Source organism: Procambarus clarkii, chromosome 94 (genome assembly GCF_040958095.1).
Source record: "Procambarus clarkii isolate CNS0578487 chromosome 94, FALCON_Pclarkii_2.0, whole genome shotgun sequence".
In the NCBI taxonomy this organism is placed as follows: domain Eukaryota; kingdom Metazoa; phylum Arthropoda; class Malacostraca; order Decapoda; family Cambaridae; genus Procambarus; species Procambarus clarkii.
In genome coordinates this window covers 8238516-8255584 of record NC_091243.1, presented here as the reverse complement: position 1 = coordinate 8255584, position 17069 = coordinate 8238516, and the positions used below count along the sequence as shown (strand labels likewise).

The following is a 17069-nucleotide window of genomic DNA, read 5'->3' as shown; positions in this document are numbered from 1 at the left end:
GATAAATTTACATATAATAAAATTCTCATACTCACTCAGACCGGTGAGTCAGTCCAGGAAGGTCAAGTCATTATCCTGAATTATGCATTTTTTTTCTATCTTCATTTTTTTATGGTTGGGAAGGGGTGGTGGTGAGGAGCAGACATTGTTCACATGTGGTTCATTTTGTTCTCTGGTGGGGAAGAAAAGTGAGTCGATCATCAACTACAGGAAGGATTTTACAGCGTTTAACTTAAAAGTTCTTCTTATTATCATTATTTTCCAGTCAGGTTTTTACTGTCTATTCTCACTCCTTACCGTCATTTTGCTCTCTCTCCCTGGTCTTTTCTTTCTCTCTCTATCCTAATTTCTCTCTCTCTCTCTCTCTCTCTCTCTCTCTCTCTCTCTCTCTCTCTCTCTCTCTCTCTCTCTCTCTCTCTCTCTCTCTCTCTCTCTCTCTCTCTCTCTCTCTCTCTCTCTCTCTCTCTCTCTCTCTCTCTCTCTCTCTCTCTCTCTCTCTCTCTCTCTCTCTCTCTCTCTCTCTCTCTCTCTCTCCGCCATCCATATCACCTCTCCACCTGTATTCCCCTACATTACTCTTATTACCTATCATCACTACCTTTTCCCACCCTCTTCCCCATCCTCATTACCCCTCTTTCTACTCATTCTTCTCCCTCTATCTCATTTTCCTCCCCATCCATATTCCTCTCCCCTACCCACATTCCCCTCATCACCCCTCATTCTCCCTTCCTCCCATTCACATTACCCCCCCCCGTACCTCATACACCTCCCCTAACCTTCCTTCCTCACCACATACCTCATTCCCTCCCTCATTCCCTCCCTCATTATCCTTTCCCCATCCTCACGCCAGCCACTACACGAAGGAAACCTGTTCGGTTGAGGGGGAACAACTTGTCAAGAGAACCAACCTCTTCTGGTTATAGCATGCTGAAAAGGGGTCGTTTTCCCTATTTGTCCCCCATTCCGGACTCATCATTTCGCTTAAAGCGATCAAGTAACCAAGAAATTAATTAATGTTTGGAATTTTTTTATCCGTTTTTTGGAAACTTTTGGAATTTTTTTATCCATTTTTTGAAAAGTTTTGGAGGTTTTCTTTTTTTTTCTTTTTTTTTTTACATGTAATTAGCATTTTTGAAAGAATCAATGAATGATATTATCTTGGAATTATCTAACTTGTTGCATTTAATATATTTCTCTCTAATCCATTATTGTACACTTCACTGTTTGGTACACTATCTTGTGTATATGTCACTCTTCCATTGCTGTGCATCATTGTTCCGTTTGGTAACCTGATGATGAGGATGATGAGGATGATGATGGTGATGGTGAGGATGGTGTCGAAATGAACGCCAAATTAACACATTAACAGAATAATGTAATTATTAGAATAATAATTTAGTTCAGTAAGCCAAACTGACCCAAATCCAGATCACCTTCAGCGTCTTGAACAAGTGAGCTTCACCAGCCTTATGTACAACCTACGTGAGACATATTGTTGAGAATGCAGCCTCTCCTCATCATGAACCTCAACAAACCAATACAAAAAATAAGGATCAAAAGATATTCAACAAAGCTCGTTCCTAGGCTGAGGGAATTGATCCTGAACACTAGAAAAGAGAGGGTCCGAGGGAACATGATCACGTCATACAATATACAGCAGAGTTATCCATAAACAGAATGAATCTACCAAAGCTGACTCGATAAATAATAGTAAAAGAGAGAGAATAGAGGGCCAAATAGAAAATGGAAGGAGGGAGGGATAGAATGAAGGAATTGCAGATAAAGAGATAAGATATTGAAAGATAAAGACAAGATAAAGAAGAGATATTGAGGGAGAGATGGAAAAGAAATGGCAGAAAGGAAGAAGAGAGTTAGGGCATAAAAAAAGTGGGGGAAAAGATTGAAGAATAGTGGAAGGAACGAAAAGAGAAATGGAGGGACGAGCAAGAGGAAGGAAGGAGTGGAGGGAAGGGAAGGGGGGGAGAAGGTTGAAGAGGGTAGCCGCCGGATCCACGCTTCAGCGACCAACGTGGAGGAATTGCTGCAGCCAGGTCGGTGCGCCGCTCCACTGCCCGCTCCTCTTTTTTTTTATTCACCCCCCCCCCCCCCACACACCCTCGAACCTTTGAGATCAGACTCGTTTTGTCCTCTTCGTCTCTCTTCCTCTTGTTTCTCCTCCTGTTTCTCCTCCTCCTCCTCCTCCTCCTCCTCCTCCTCCTCCTTGAGATTATCTTAGAGTTAGTGGGAGCTTCCGCCCCTTTTCGTAATGACCTGAAAAAAAAATACGCTCTCTGAGCCAAATCACATTTCAGGGCAACAAGATTTTGATTGGAACTTCCTTTCGTGTATTCTTGGCGACAATTGAAAATCTTTTTCCTGTTTTTCTTTTCATTCTTGTGAGGAGGAGGAGGAGGAGGTCAGTTTTTCTTTTGTCATTTTTGATGGAAGTTGGAATTTTCTTGACTTTGGGTTGCTGTCATTGCACCGGCAATTTCCTTGGTGATTTGCAACACCTCCAAGATTACAGTGTTTGAGAAGAGAGAAAGAGATTTAAGGAAATTTGTGACTTAAGGATAATGCTAAATTATTGTCATGTAAGCATCATTGTCAAGAGAGCATCATGAGCATGCTCTCGGACGTAGGTTCGAATCCTCGTCACGGCTCTGGGGGATTTGTTTATTGTCATGTAAGGTTGAGGATGAACTGTGTATCCCTAGAGTCTTTATATGATCACTTGACTTAATTTCAAGCTTAACTACATGTTCAACGAGCATGTTCCAAAAGCACGTCCAGTGCTTTGGAACATGCCTGGGAAAGAATGACCGCTGATGGAGAAATGTTCTTATGGAAGACACATCCAGCACGAGGCTGTTGATGGCTGAACGCCTTGTGTTGTAGTTGCCAACCTCTGGTTATTACCGAAGTTGAACCAGGTGGGAAATCACGTGAACATTGGCATTATACGTAAGAGTAAATCTGAATGGGTCCAAAGTAGAGATGAGCCTTCTCGCATGGTTCTGCACTTTGTCCAAAATTTTGATAAATAACGAGGAAAAGACCATCCAAGGACAGCGGTGGATACTCAAGATGGGAGCGCAAACGTGCGCTTTATATAAGGGTTTTGAAACCCACCCTTGCTGTCAAGAAGGCAAGAGAGGCACCTTAACAGCTGTAAATGTCTTAGATGCCCTGCTTTCTAGGTTAAGTTCATGGCTATTGATGACCCCTTCCGTTGTATACCTGTTCCAGTCGCAATACATGATCTCTTGTTATCATCAAGAGATAACATCATCTTGTTATCCTGTGTTTCCTCAGCCTCAAATGTGACCAGTCCATCGCCCTCCCCAGGTAGATCTTGTTGCATATCTGTTTAATGACCTTTTATAGCAGCTGGTATTTATGTTCAATTTGTAAAGTTTAGAGTTCAGTCATTAGCATTGGCTTGAACTTCAGGAATGAAGTGCAGTCGGTCGTTGAAATATACATTCCATTCCTCAAAATGAAGTTCAAGCACACTACAGTCCGCTGGCATTAATTGAGGCTCTTAAAGATTGTGCTCCATTGAGCACTGTTACAGTCCGTTCTTGAAGCAATTCCCGTATAAGCTGTTACTTGAAACCTGAGATACCAAGTGCTTAAAACTTTGATAGTAGTCCTAAGTGGACTACTGCCCTGATCAAACTCACCGGCAATGTCTGTGTCAACAACTCCGCTGGTCTTAGACTCATCCAGTTACTTATGCTACATAGTGGAAAAGTTAAGCAAAACAACGGCCGTAGAACGACCTTTCTTTAAACCATGTTGTCGACTAGATAGTAAATGATGAATATAGATAAACAATATAATTTGCTGAGAGATTAATGTCTCAACAGATAACGAGACCAGCACACACACTCAGGAAAAGGCAGCTCCTGAAATCGGAAAAAGATTTATTAGTATTATTAGTAAATATAATATTCTACCTTTCAACTGAGCCTCAGATCAGCATAATCACTTTAGCATCGTATAAAAGCTGGAAAACATCTGAGGAATCAGGAGAAGAAGGCATAGAGAGCAAAGTACTTAACCTATGTGAGACCACTACTAGAGTGTGCAGCTCTTACATGGAGAGACAATTTAAAAATAATCAGGCTAAAATTCGAGGAAGATTAGATATATGGGATAAGATTGGTTCCAGAACTGTGTGGACTGGAGTATAGCGATAGACTAAAAAAAAACTGCGTCTTACTACATTAGGTATATGGCGAGAAAGGGAAACATGATTACGACGTATAAAATACTGAAAAGTATCGACAAAGTAGATAACGATGAAAGGCTTAGCAAATGAAACAGCAGAACAAGAGGCCATGGATGAAAGTTGGACACAGAAGAGCCTTAGAAATTCTGAAGAAACATGTATTAAGCCTAAGAGTACTAAACAAATGAAATGAACTAGAGGAAATAGATCCATGCTAATACCATACTGTACATTGATTTCAAATTGCCGATAAAAGATAATTCATTTTTCGCGAGTCATTGCATTAGACGACCGACAGCTATTAAGGAGGATGGGGATGGAGCCCATGAGCAGACATTAGACCCTGCAAGTACATGGAGGTGAGTGCATCTAGACAGGTACACTCACTCGAGAGTTCTTTGTTCCCTCAACACTCACTCACCACGCCGGAAGTCCCAAGACAGCCATTGGACACACTCTGGGTATATTCACTCCCACATTTTATTGCAGTTTTCTGTGAGTCACAGAGACAATTGTCTGGTCGAAATGCCTCAGAGGCACGTATTGAACCAGCGATCGCTAGTGAGGTGGTTTCAGTACTATGTACGCCAGGGGGTTGATCTCTGGCTATACAGGTTCGAAAACCCTGGTCGGATCATAGAGTTCTAAGGGATTTATGGCTTAGGGACCATTCAAGCACTCTTTCATATTTATAAACTTCTAAACGTACACAGTACCGTGACGATCAATGGTGCAGTGGTCACGGTACAGTGTATGTTTAGGGGTGATCCTGGACGTCATTGGTTCGAATCCTAATCGGGTCAAAAATGAGTTCTTATATATATATATATATATATATATATATATATATATATATATATATATATATATATATATATATATATATATATATATATATATATATATATATATATATATATATATATATATATATATATATATATATATATATATATATTATATTATATTATATTAATTCGCAATTTTGCAAAACATTGGTTGGTACCTTAAGTATTCCTTTTGTTTTGGAAATTTTAATAATGAATAAAAGTTTATACAAGACGAAAAAGACCATTTATGAAAGCGGGTTCTCTTGATATTACATTTCCGGCTATTAGTAAAAATTATATAAATGGGAAACGTAAATAGACATCCGGATTCACTATTCGGATGCCTAGTCGGGTCAAAAATGAGTTCTTAGAGATGGTGAGTAGGAACAGAAGGAGGATCACACATGCACTCACCTCGTGAATACCTGTGACTCATTTGGTAGTTGTCTGGGCGTGACTCACGTGATGAATACTCGTGACTCATTTACTAGTTATCTAGGCGTGACTCACCTGATGAATACTCGTGACTCATTCCGTTGTTGTGTTCAATGGAAGGTTCCGTGTTAATCCGTGTCACCCTTCCAGTTCCTCTTCTTTCTCTCTCTTAATCTTATTCCCTTTCATCCCCTTCATTCCTACCTTCCCTTCCTCATTCTCCCAACCCCTCCCCGCCCAAGGCAGGGATGTAAACACGGGTGTAAGCGGGGCGGCAGTTCCAGCCTGCCGGTGCAGCATGGGCCGGTCAACACGGCCCAACTTCCAGAGGGACCGGAGAGTGTAGCCGGTAGCGCCCCCTACCGCCCTGGATGTGTGGCCGGTAGCGCCCCCTACCGCCCTGGATGTGTGGCCGGTAGCGCCCCCTACCGCCCTGGATGTGTGGCCGGTAGCGCCCCCTACCGCCCTGGATGTGTGGCCGGTAGCGCCCCCTACCGCCCTGGATGTGTGGCCGGTAGCGCCCCCTACCGCCCTGGATGTGTGGCCGGTAGCGCCCCCTACCGCCCTGGATGTGTGGCCGGTAGCGCCCCCTACCGCCCTGGATGTGTGGCCAGTAGCGCCCCCTACCGCCCTGGATGTGTGGCCGGTAGCGCCCCCTACCGCCCTGGATGTGTGGCCGGTAGCGCCCCCTACCGCCCTGGATGTGTGGCCGGTAGCGCCCCCTACCGCCCTGGATGTGTAGCCGGTAGCGCCCCCTACCGCCCTGGATGTGTAGCCGGTAGCGCCCCCTACCGCCCTGGATGTGTAGCCGGTAGCGCCCCCTACCGCCCTGGATGTGTAGCCGGTAGCGCCCCCTACCGCCCTGGATGTGTGGCCGGTAGCGCTCCCTATCGCCCTGGATGTGTGGCCGGTACGACAGCAAGAGTCGGGTGTTGGGAGCACAGCTGGTAGCCGTGTGCAGCAGGGAGTGATGACCAGATGATATGGTGTGCTCTTCTGTGTGTCCTCTCTCTCTCTCTCTCTCTCTCTCTCTCTCTCTCTCTCTCTCTCTCTCTCTCTCTCTCTCTCTCTCTCTCTCTCTCTCTCTCTCTCTCTCCCTCTCTCTCTCTTTCTTTCTCTCTCTCTCTCTCTCTCTCTCTCTCTCTCTCTCTCTCTCTCTCTCTCTCTCTCTCTCCCTCTCTCTCTCTTTCTTTCTCTCTCTCTCTCTCTCTCTCTCTCTCTCTCTCTCTCTCTCTCTCTCTCTCTCTCTCTCTCTCTCTCTCTCTCTCTCTCTTCTCTTTCTCTTTCTCACCACTACCCACACCAAGGGGCACCGCCAGCTGACTGTTTCTACACCTTGTGGTCACAACGGTCAATTACCGAGTACCTGCCCAACCGATTCTTCCTGTCCGTCTCACAGTTTCCTCTGCAACGGAGTATTTTCCACTAGTGGGCCTGGCTCCATGACAGTAATTTACATTGCATTTGTCTCCCCCCCAATTACAGTTTCTTTCAATACCCTGGAGGCATCGTTTTCTTTAATGATCGCTGCACTTTTTTTCTCATTTCCTGAGAGATTCATTGCGCATTTGCTTTCTTTACATATCCTTTCGTCATTCTTTCCTCTTTTCTTCTATTGCACAATATCCTTCCATCTTTTGATGATGTTTCCTCCATAAAAAAATATTCACAAAATATTAAAAAGATAATAGTAGTAATGATGATAATTAAAGTTTAAATTGAATTAAATTATTTCGAAAGATGACCTTTATTATGGGGCATAACATCCCACGCCACAACTACCAAATTAATAACATAACCTTGCAGCAGACTGATTAAGAAAAGGACCATGGAGTCAAAATCCATCATTACTGAATGTTGCACAAGAGGTGGAAGCAGCAGTAGAAATACCTAACCAAACCCTAAGAATAACCAATCGTTATATCTACGGGCTCACCATAGCCCGTGCTACTTGGAACTTTGTTCCAGGTAGAAAATCTTTAACAACAACAACCAATCGTTCATTTGACATTAAGGAAAAGAAATTAGTTCTTCAAGTGTATAGATCTCCGGTGCGCCTCCACTTGGGTCATTGTATCCCAGCATGGAGATCTCATCGTCAGAATGCAGGCGATGAGTCACAATAACGTGGCTAAAGTAAGTTGACCAGACCACACACTAGAAGGTGAAGGGACGACGACGTTTCGGTCCGTCCTGGACCATTCTCAAGTCGATTGTGATGAGGAAGTAGATGCAGGCAATAAAGCCTGCAAATCAATTCATCGTCTGAAGATCATATAGCTGTTTTGGAGAATGTGCAATACCGGACAACAAAAATCATTCCAGAACTAAGTCTACCTTTATAACTGGAATGGTTGAGGGGCTTCACGGCTGACAACACTTCAAACCAGACACGACAAGGCTGATCTCATTGAAACTTTTAAAATACTGAACAATTTAGAGGATGTTGATCCTGACAATGCCTTCAAAAGATCAGATGTAACACAAACAAGGAGCAACGGGTTCAAGCTCAACAAGCCATAATGTAGGACTGAAAACGTTTTCAGACTGATGCTCTTTCATCCACAGAGTTATAAACTAATGGAACCGCCTACCCGTCAATGTCGTAACTACCAAAACTGTTGAATTTTAAAATCCAGCTAGCAAAAAATAATCAGGACAAAAGGGAGTGGGGGGACCTTTTGACAAGCCGTCGGCTTCCTGTCCTCGTCGAGGCTACTGGAGTGTTAGTGGCCCTCGTGTAAATTCAGGTAAATATAGTAGTAGTAGTAGGCATCCATCAGTCTCAGGAGACTATGGAGTTGCGCTCTGGTTGTCGGTCTGGAGTGGCCTCACCAGGGCGCAAAGCCAGGGTAGGTTGATTCGGGGGAGAAGCTGTTACCCAGGCAGCAGGTCACCCCCCCCTCTCCACGGCGCTGAAAGACCAAACACCAAAATATCCATATCCACAAAAGAACTTACAAAAGTAGCCGAGGCGACCACTGACCAGCCCCAGTATAAAACTGCAGACTATGGTAAATCAAGAGAAACAAATTAAGATCAATGATATTTCGAAAAACCTCGTGAGACAAGTGTAAAACAGGACTGTTTTGACGGAAAGGACACAAGATACAAATTATAAGGTGTGTTGGGTGGGCAGTAGAGCTTGGTGGGACATAATAATAGAGCAGAGGAACTAGTGACTCTATACCCCCACTTCCGATTGCTCTGTAACTCTATAGTGCTGTAGTTGAGGTAAGAACGATCTTCTTCACTATATGTAATCGATTTTCCTCACCTCTTTTCTTCGTACATTTCAGCCCGTATTGTGCTGTCATTGTGACCTTTCATTTATATGACTGGGGGCATAGATCACCTAATTCCTCCATGTTGGAATGTCAGGGAAGGCTTAAAGTTCCAGTTGGATAGCAGTTAGGCGCTTCTGGAGTCCTTCCTTATTCTGTCTGCTCCGTATCATGGTTGATAGAGCTACCATCTCCAGCTCTTGTCGGGGTCGGTGATTCGAGACTCCTAGGGGTCCAGGTGAATATAAATATATATATAAGCCTTTCCCCCACTCTCCTTCTGGGCCCACGACGTCCTCTCACAAGCTGTACTGTCCGCAGGGGTGGACAGGTTCCGTCAGTCGCCGTGCCCCGTGGCGGGAGAATACACGGGCGTCATCCCGGACGCCCCCTTGCTGTGCGCCAAACTCTACTCCGACTGTAACAACCCAGAGATCATGTTCTACACCGTCTACTCCTGCAGCAACCGCTCCGAGGTCATGGAAGGTCAGTCTGCTTATAATGTTTGTTTAGATAATTGTGGCTTTGGGGGAGTGTTTGTGAGGGAGATAAAGCTATGTGACAACCTAGACGAAAAGCATTGCGATCAAGATGGACAACTAACCTCTACTTCGGTGTCCGCAGAGCGAGAGTACCGGTGCCTGGGCCAGTGGAGCGAGACAGGCGTGACCTACACTTACACCGAGCGACGGGATCAGGCCTAACTACGAGTGCTTCGCCGGCGTGGTGGTCGACGACGGGGAGATCTACATCATGGAGGCCGGCGTCAACTGCCAGCGAGGGCTGGAGGTGCTCTCGTGCGGCATGAAGCTAGGTCAAGCAAGGTCAGCACAGCTCTGCACGTGGGTCAGGTTGTGCATGAGAAAGACTAGTACAGTGGTAGCTTAGCGGAGGGATGGGGGGAGGGGAGTGTCAGGGGAAAGCGCCAGGTTATTACGACTATGTAGCATTTGGAAAGGGGTCAGGATAAGGATTTGGGATGGGACGGGTGGGAAGGAATGGTCCCCAATCTCTTCGACTGGTCGGGGATTGAACGCCGACCTGCATGAAGCGAGACCGTTGCTCTACCGTCCAGCCCAAGTGAGAGGATGGGGGGGGGGAGGGGAGGAGATAATTAGTAAGTGCTCTGAAGATTATAATCCATAAGTCAAGGTCATGAAACCGCAGGGGATGGTCCACAAGGGCATTTTAGTTAGTTTAATTAGTATATTATGGACCTTATTCTAATCCTTTTTTTGCGAATTGGTTGATTACAGTTTCATTTGCATATACAGCACATCCAGCCATTGGGTAATGAATGAAAGGTTACAGTCATACGCATACACTTCCAACAGTAATGGAAGAGTTGGAAGCTTGGCTAGGATTTTTACTAATACCTCATTTCGATGAGAGTTTTGAGAGATATTGCTTTCAAGTCGGCTGATGTCAAGTTTTAGCTGTTCCAATGTCTGATCTAAGCTCTTAGCTGGTCTGCTGTCATCTGGGAGACAGTTCAATATGTATTTAGATCACCCCTTCACTTTGAACACAGATCAATGTTTAGCAGCATTTAAAACCTTTATAGTAGAAAGAACATTTATGAAATATTTAAAATTAAGTGAAATATTTAAAGCTATTAAACAGATCCCTTAACAACAAACAGACGAGTTATTGTATCAATAAATACGTCAATATTTTCAACGTCAACCCACATGGCGCTTGTTCCTCCTTTTGTAACCTCTCTAGTTCCAAGAGAGATGTGTGTGTGGTGGTAAAGACGTGACGCCCTCTTGCTCACGCTTCGTATACTGACACCTCATGACCTTGCCATGACCTTGTCTCCGTCTCTTCCCTTCCCCTTCCCTCCCAGCTCCGTGTCTCAACGACCCAGTGATCGCCCCTCGCCCCTACCAGCCGTCGCCGACGCAGCCACCGTGGTGGAACGCCACTCGTAACCCTTGGACCAAGAAATCCTCCCCCACGACGCCCAAACCGGGCCTCAAGAACACCTCCAAGGGACACGCAGCGTCCTCCACCAACCTTTCCACCCGCCACTTCATCCTGGGAACGGCCCTGGCACTGGCTGTGTGCCTACACCAGTGGTGGGGGGTGTAGTAGGTGTACCAGTTGTGTAAGGATACTGTGTGAGTGTACCACTGGTGGCCACATCCGTTCCAAAGACGCTTCAGAAAAGGTTGTGGGTTTGGGGTTCTCACGCGTTGTAGCTTTATTATAAAGTGTACGTATATATAAATATATATATTTACACTTAAAATGCACCAAATATTAACCTATGTGTATTTATTAGGTATTATATTTTGTATATATGTTCAAGGCATATGGGGAAGGACTCACCTGTACCTCGGCCACACTTCAGGGGCCAGCAATGCTATATGTCTATAACGGCCACCTGGTGCTATAGCCACCTCCCGGCGCCTATATAGTTGCCACCTGGCTCCCATAGCTACCGCCTGGGCCTATATTCATCTGGCGCCTATAGCTATCACCTGTTGTCTAAGTTCTTAACTTGGAATGCTGTGGCCCAGGTATAGGTAAAGGTCCTTCCATGTGTTCATGTTGTTGCAATTATATATATATATATATATATATATATATATATATATATATATGATATATGTGTGTGTATGACTGAAGTTATCATATTGACTTCGTAAATGTCAAGCTTCACTGATCTCGGTGGTTCTTAAGAGCATATAATTGATTTACTAGTAAGACGCCACTCTAGTCTGGCAACGATGGATCACAAGGAAGTGAAATGTTGATTTATGTTTCATTTTCGTTGTTATTACGAGTTATTTGAAATATGTTTTTCTTCCTTGTTCGCTGCTCAATTAAATGATTAAATGTAGAGCAAAAGTTGACCCTTTGATATTGCACTGATCTCCTGTCTTGGCTCTTTTTCCATTCACCTGTCAGTCTCAATCTTATTTTCCTTCTTCATGTCATCCTTCACTAGCCCCATATATGTCAATTCCCCCTTCTCCCACCCCATCATCCACAAACACATCCAACCTCTCAGTCTCCTATTCCATACCACCAGTCCTCAATTAACCCCTACCCCTCACATCTAACCCTTTGCCCTTCACCTTTCCTCTCATCTTCTATCCCCCCCTCTCTCCTATCCCTCACCCCCCCACCCACAGGATTCTACGTTACAAGTAACCTCTCTGTTGACTCCGGGTAACATTCTTTTGAGAGGCAGACATCACCCACGAGAAAAGTCCTCACAAGGGTCATCTGAAAACGAAACGGACGAGGGGAAAGAAATTCAGTGAGATACCTTCTACCTCCCCTTCTCCAACGCTCCTTCGAGAAGAGGAAATCCTTCAATGAGACTCTCTTCTGGGATTTTTTCGACCTTGGGTTCACAGGAGCTGAAGATCCTATTATGGGAAATCCTCATTTACTTCAATTCTTTCATCTCTTTCTCGTTTTCATCACCTTTCCCCTCACTATACTCCTTTTTCCCTTGCTTCCTCTCTTGTACAGTTTCTTCCTCTTCTCTTTCCTCACTCCTGGACAGTCAGGACAAACAAGCTTCTTGGTGTGACTGTTATAGTCAGAGAGATTTACCATATGTGTGTGTGTGTGTGTGTGTGTGTGTGTGTGTGTGTGTGTGTGTGTGTGTGTGTGTGTGTGTGTGTGTGTGTGTGTGTGCTGGAGAACACGTGACTGTTCAGCTTTAATCAACCCAGAACACAAAAGTAGTCCTTAATCTCATTTGCAAATTTAGGCAAACGCAGACAGGTCCTAAATCCAATTTAATGGTATATTACCTGTGTGTACAACCAAAAAAGTTGACCTAATATTCACCTAAGAGTAAGAACAGGATCTATCTCATCACAGTATTATACACGTACCATAACAGGGGTTAGAAAAGTATTACTTTTCTCAGAGAAATTTAATTCAGTATATAATAACTTTTAAGCCAGAGAGATTTAAAAGACATAGAAATTAAACACTTTTTAACTGTAGTTTTTTTAATGATGTACAAACGGACTTTTTGTATTATTTTATTTTACACATGTGAAAATGTCTTGGGTTAGCGAAGTGCTGTGCTTATCCTCAGCGAAGTGCTGTGCTTATCCTCAGCGAAGTGCTGTGCTTATCCTCAGCGAAGTGCTGTGCTTATCCTCAGCGAAGTGCTGTGCTTATCCTCAGCGAAGTGCTGTGCTTATCCTCAGCGAAGTGCTGTGCTTATCCTCAGCGAAGTGCTGTGCTTATCCTCAGCGAAGTGCTGTGCTTATCCTCAGCGAAGTGCTGTGCTTATCCTCAGCGAAGTGCTGTGCTTATCCTCAGCGAAGTGCTGTGCTTATCCTCAGCGAAGTGCTGTGCTTATCCTTAGCTAGCGAAGTGCTGCCCTTATCCTCACTTAGCAAACAAGGTATCTTATTGGGAGGTGAAAAAATATGTATTTTTTTGCTAGATATTATTAGAGTAATTAAAAATGTTAATATGGATTAGCATGATAGTTAACGAGAACGAAACGGAACGAGAACATGATTTTGAAATATAACATCCAGACAGAGAGGAATTTATCGGGCTTATCATCGATATGTTGTTGCCGGGGAAGAACGGACAGGTTTGTCAGACTTGACTCTCGTCACAGGAGAAATGGAGTCACGAGAACTACATTGATTAAAGTTGGGAAGGGTTCGTCAGCGTAAATTTATGTGCGCGCATGCGTACGTGTCTGTTCAAGTTCAAGTATGTTTATTGAGATCAGAAATAAATACATCTCAAAGAGATAGAGTAGCTTAGTCTGATAATACTGCTAATACTTGTTGCTATTTTCATTTGTTTTTGTGTATTGATGAATGTTCCGCTGTTCCTGCAATGTTGATGACTCTAGGGAGGCGATGAGTCACAATAACGTGGCTGAAGTATGTTGACCAGACCACACACTAGAAGTTGAAGTGACGACGACGTTTCGGTCCGTCCTGGACCATTCTCAAGTCGATTGAGAATGGTCCAGGACGGACCGAAACGTCGTCGTCCCTTCAATTTCTAGTGTGTGGTCTGGTCAACGACTCTAGGGAGCATTGATGGGGGTCACTTGGCTGTTGTGAAGGGCCCCTGGCCGCCTCCGTGACTCTGGCTTTTGAGAAAGGGTAATTATTACCCTCCTTGGTCGTACGGTCGTTTGACTGTACGACCTAGACCTAGAACGCGTTTAATTAATTTTGCAGTTTCATCTGTGGTCAATAAATCCGTTTTTGTTTTGTTTCCAGCTACGTAATTTTAATAATAATTTGCTGATAACTCACACGAGAGTAAAAGAAAATGGAATTTAAATTTGGGGTGACTAAACATATTGTGTAGTTATCCCCCAAATTTACCATCCCTTCTTTCTTTCTTTGTTATTTCTGGTTACTGCTCTCGATTCGAAATGTATTTTCAATATATGATAAAATTATCATGGACGGCCCACGGTAAAGACACTTTCATTATTTGTTTCAATTTGCATGTTTACGCGTAAAATCATAGATATGATCGATGCTGAAGTCATTGACTTGAGATTGATTTATATATGAATATATTGATAAACACGTCAGTATATGTTTCATGGTCACTATGTTGTTGTTATAGCAACAGTCTCCGTGGTGTAGTGGTAAGACACTCGCCTGGCGTTCCGCGAGCGCTATGTCATGGGTTCGTATCCTGGCCGGGGAGGATTTACTGGGCGCAATTCCTTAACTGTAGCCTCTGTTTAACGCAACAGTAAAATGTGTACTTGGATGAAAAAACGATTCTTCGCGGCAGGGGATCGTATTCCAGGGACCATAGGATTAAGGACTTGCCCGAAACGCTACGCGTACTAGTGGTTGTACAAGAATGTAACAACTCTTGTATATATCTCAAAAAAAAAAAAAAAAAAAAAAAAAAAAAAAAAAAAAAAAGATTCAGCTACTCGGAACAAGTTCCAAGTAGCACGGGCTATGGCGAGCCCGTAGAGGACTTACCTGGCATAAGACGGACGTGGCCACTCATTTACTGAAAGGCAGTAGCGCAAATAATCAATGTAGAATGAGGAGGGTGACAGGTTCTTCTCCTTATGCAAATGAGTTTTTTCTGGTGCCCACGACCGCGACCACAGGATGGGTATGGGGTGCATAATGAATGGACTAACCTATTACAATTATTTTGTAATAGTTTAGTTCATACAGCCCCCTAAGTTGTAACACATTGTCCAGTACATCTCTTAAGATGTATCGCACTGGTGAATACAGCCACTAAGATGTGTAACACAGGTCATTACAGTCTTCCAGATGTATCATACTGGTGAATACAGCCTTTAAGATGCATCGCACTTATCAATACAGTACATGTTATGCCTAAATATACCCTTGCCCAAGTTTGTGAAGACTATCCAGTGTGCTTGTTATATTTTGAGGTTGTTGTGGAGGCGTTCCAATATTTCACGTGTATTAGGATCTTCACGGATATGTTTATCTAGTAGACTATACTAGAGGCCTTTGAGTGTGCGATTATGTTGGTGTATATAGTGTGTATATATTTGTAAATAATTTTATAATAATTTAATAATAAAGAGCTTCGCTTTTATGATTGTTTTATTTTTGTATTTCCACAAAGAATTATGTTACTTTTCTGTTGTTCAGTCATGTCTGTATACAAAGTCCTATGAAACAAAGACTCAAAGTCCATTCTATGCACCCGCCAAACCCCCTGTTTATGAATGAAAAGCGGTTTACACACGACTCACAACTGCAGACGTTCGAACATATCCGGAACAAGTGTTTCACTGACGAATTTTGTTCGAACCACAACGCTGTGAATGCTTCACCCACGTACTACAAATACAAATAATCGCCAACAGAACCTAAACACCTAATCCTAACCTGTGCCAATTTATGCACAATATGCTAATATATTATATTAATTTATATATGAGAAAATTCCCGTTTTGAATGAATAGCATGTTAAAATTTATGAATGCGTCTGTGGGGTCGACCGCTGAATGTAATGACACTTGAGTCGAGGACGGGTTGCCGGCTCACCAACGATAGGCTAGTTTAGAGTTTATTTATTTATTTATTTATATATACAAGAAGGTACATTGGGATTGTGAGGATACATAGCATAGTGATTACATTCTTGTAAAGCCACTAGTAAGCGCAGCGTTTCGGGCAGGTCCTTAATCTAACAGAAAATTTTAAGCAGGTAAATACTAGCAAAGTTTATAAAAATGATAACAGGTACATTGCAAGAAAAAAAAAAAGATGAGAGAGATTTGTAGGTACAGTATATTAAAGCACATAGGTAGCTCAAATGGATTGCATTGGCAGCTTGAATGGTAATTTAACAAAAATTAATAGACACAGTACAGCATATTACTAGCACATATAAGAAGACAGCAATGATCGCAATGGTAAAGTTTTTTGGATTAAGTACATAAAGATTGGGAGTTTGGGTAACACTAGATACAGAGCAAATTTAAAGCACAGAGTAGGACACTATGAAGGTGAAATAAGGTACTTTTTGGTTTTGGTTTTAAATGAGGCAAAAGTTTGACAGCTTTTCAATTCATTAAGGAGTGAGTTCCATACACTAGGTCCCTTTATTTGCATAGTGTTTACACAGATTAAGTTTGACTCTGGGATATCAAAGAGATATTTATTTCTGGTGTGGTGATAATGGGTCCTATTACATCTGTCCAGGGAGAGTTTCAGAACAGTGTTTTGTAAATGTAGTTGACACAAGAGAATGTGTGGAGTGAGTTAATGTTTAGCATGTTTAGGGATTTAAACAAGGGGGCTGAGTGTTGTCTGAAAGCAGAGTTTGTTATTATTCTGATAGCAGATTTTTGCTGGGTGATGATGGGCTTAAGGTGGTTTGCAGTGGTTGACCCCCATCCAGATACCATAATTAAGATAGGGATAGATTAGTGCATAATGTAGTGAGAGGAAAGCAGAGTTAGGAACATAATATCTGATTTTAGAGAGTATATCAACTGTTTTAGAGACTTAGTTATGTGTTGAATGTGGGTGCTGAAGTTGAGTCTCTTGTCTAGGAATAGGCCAAGAAACTTTCCATCATTTTTATTACTGATGTTAATATTGTCTATCTGTAGCCGAATTGCATTCGATGATTTGCTTCCAAATAAGATGTAGTAGGTCTTTTCTATGTTTAGTGTTAATTTGTTAGTTTACATCCATAAGTGGACTTTTTTGAATTCATTATTCACAACATTATTTAATGTGGGTTGGGGTCTAAATAGATGAGGGTAATATCATTAACAAACAATATAGGTTTAAGAATATT

General features: G+C 42.9%; 1 non-coding gene across 1 annotated transcript in view; it reads left to right on the top strand.

Annotated features, from left to right (window-relative positions):
• LOC123747194 (uncharacterized) overlaps positions 1-12274 on the top strand; it is a 47682-nt gene extending 35408 nt beyond the window's left edge. Inside the window, exons 9-11 of the transcript XR_011226146.1 lie at positions 9108-9272; positions 9411-9600; positions 10636-12274. This is a non-coding gene — a transcript (uncharacterized protein). The remainder of the gene's footprint in view (positions 1-9107; positions 9273-9410; positions 9601-10635) is intronic.
• Positions 12275-17069: the final 4795 nt, after the last annotated feature.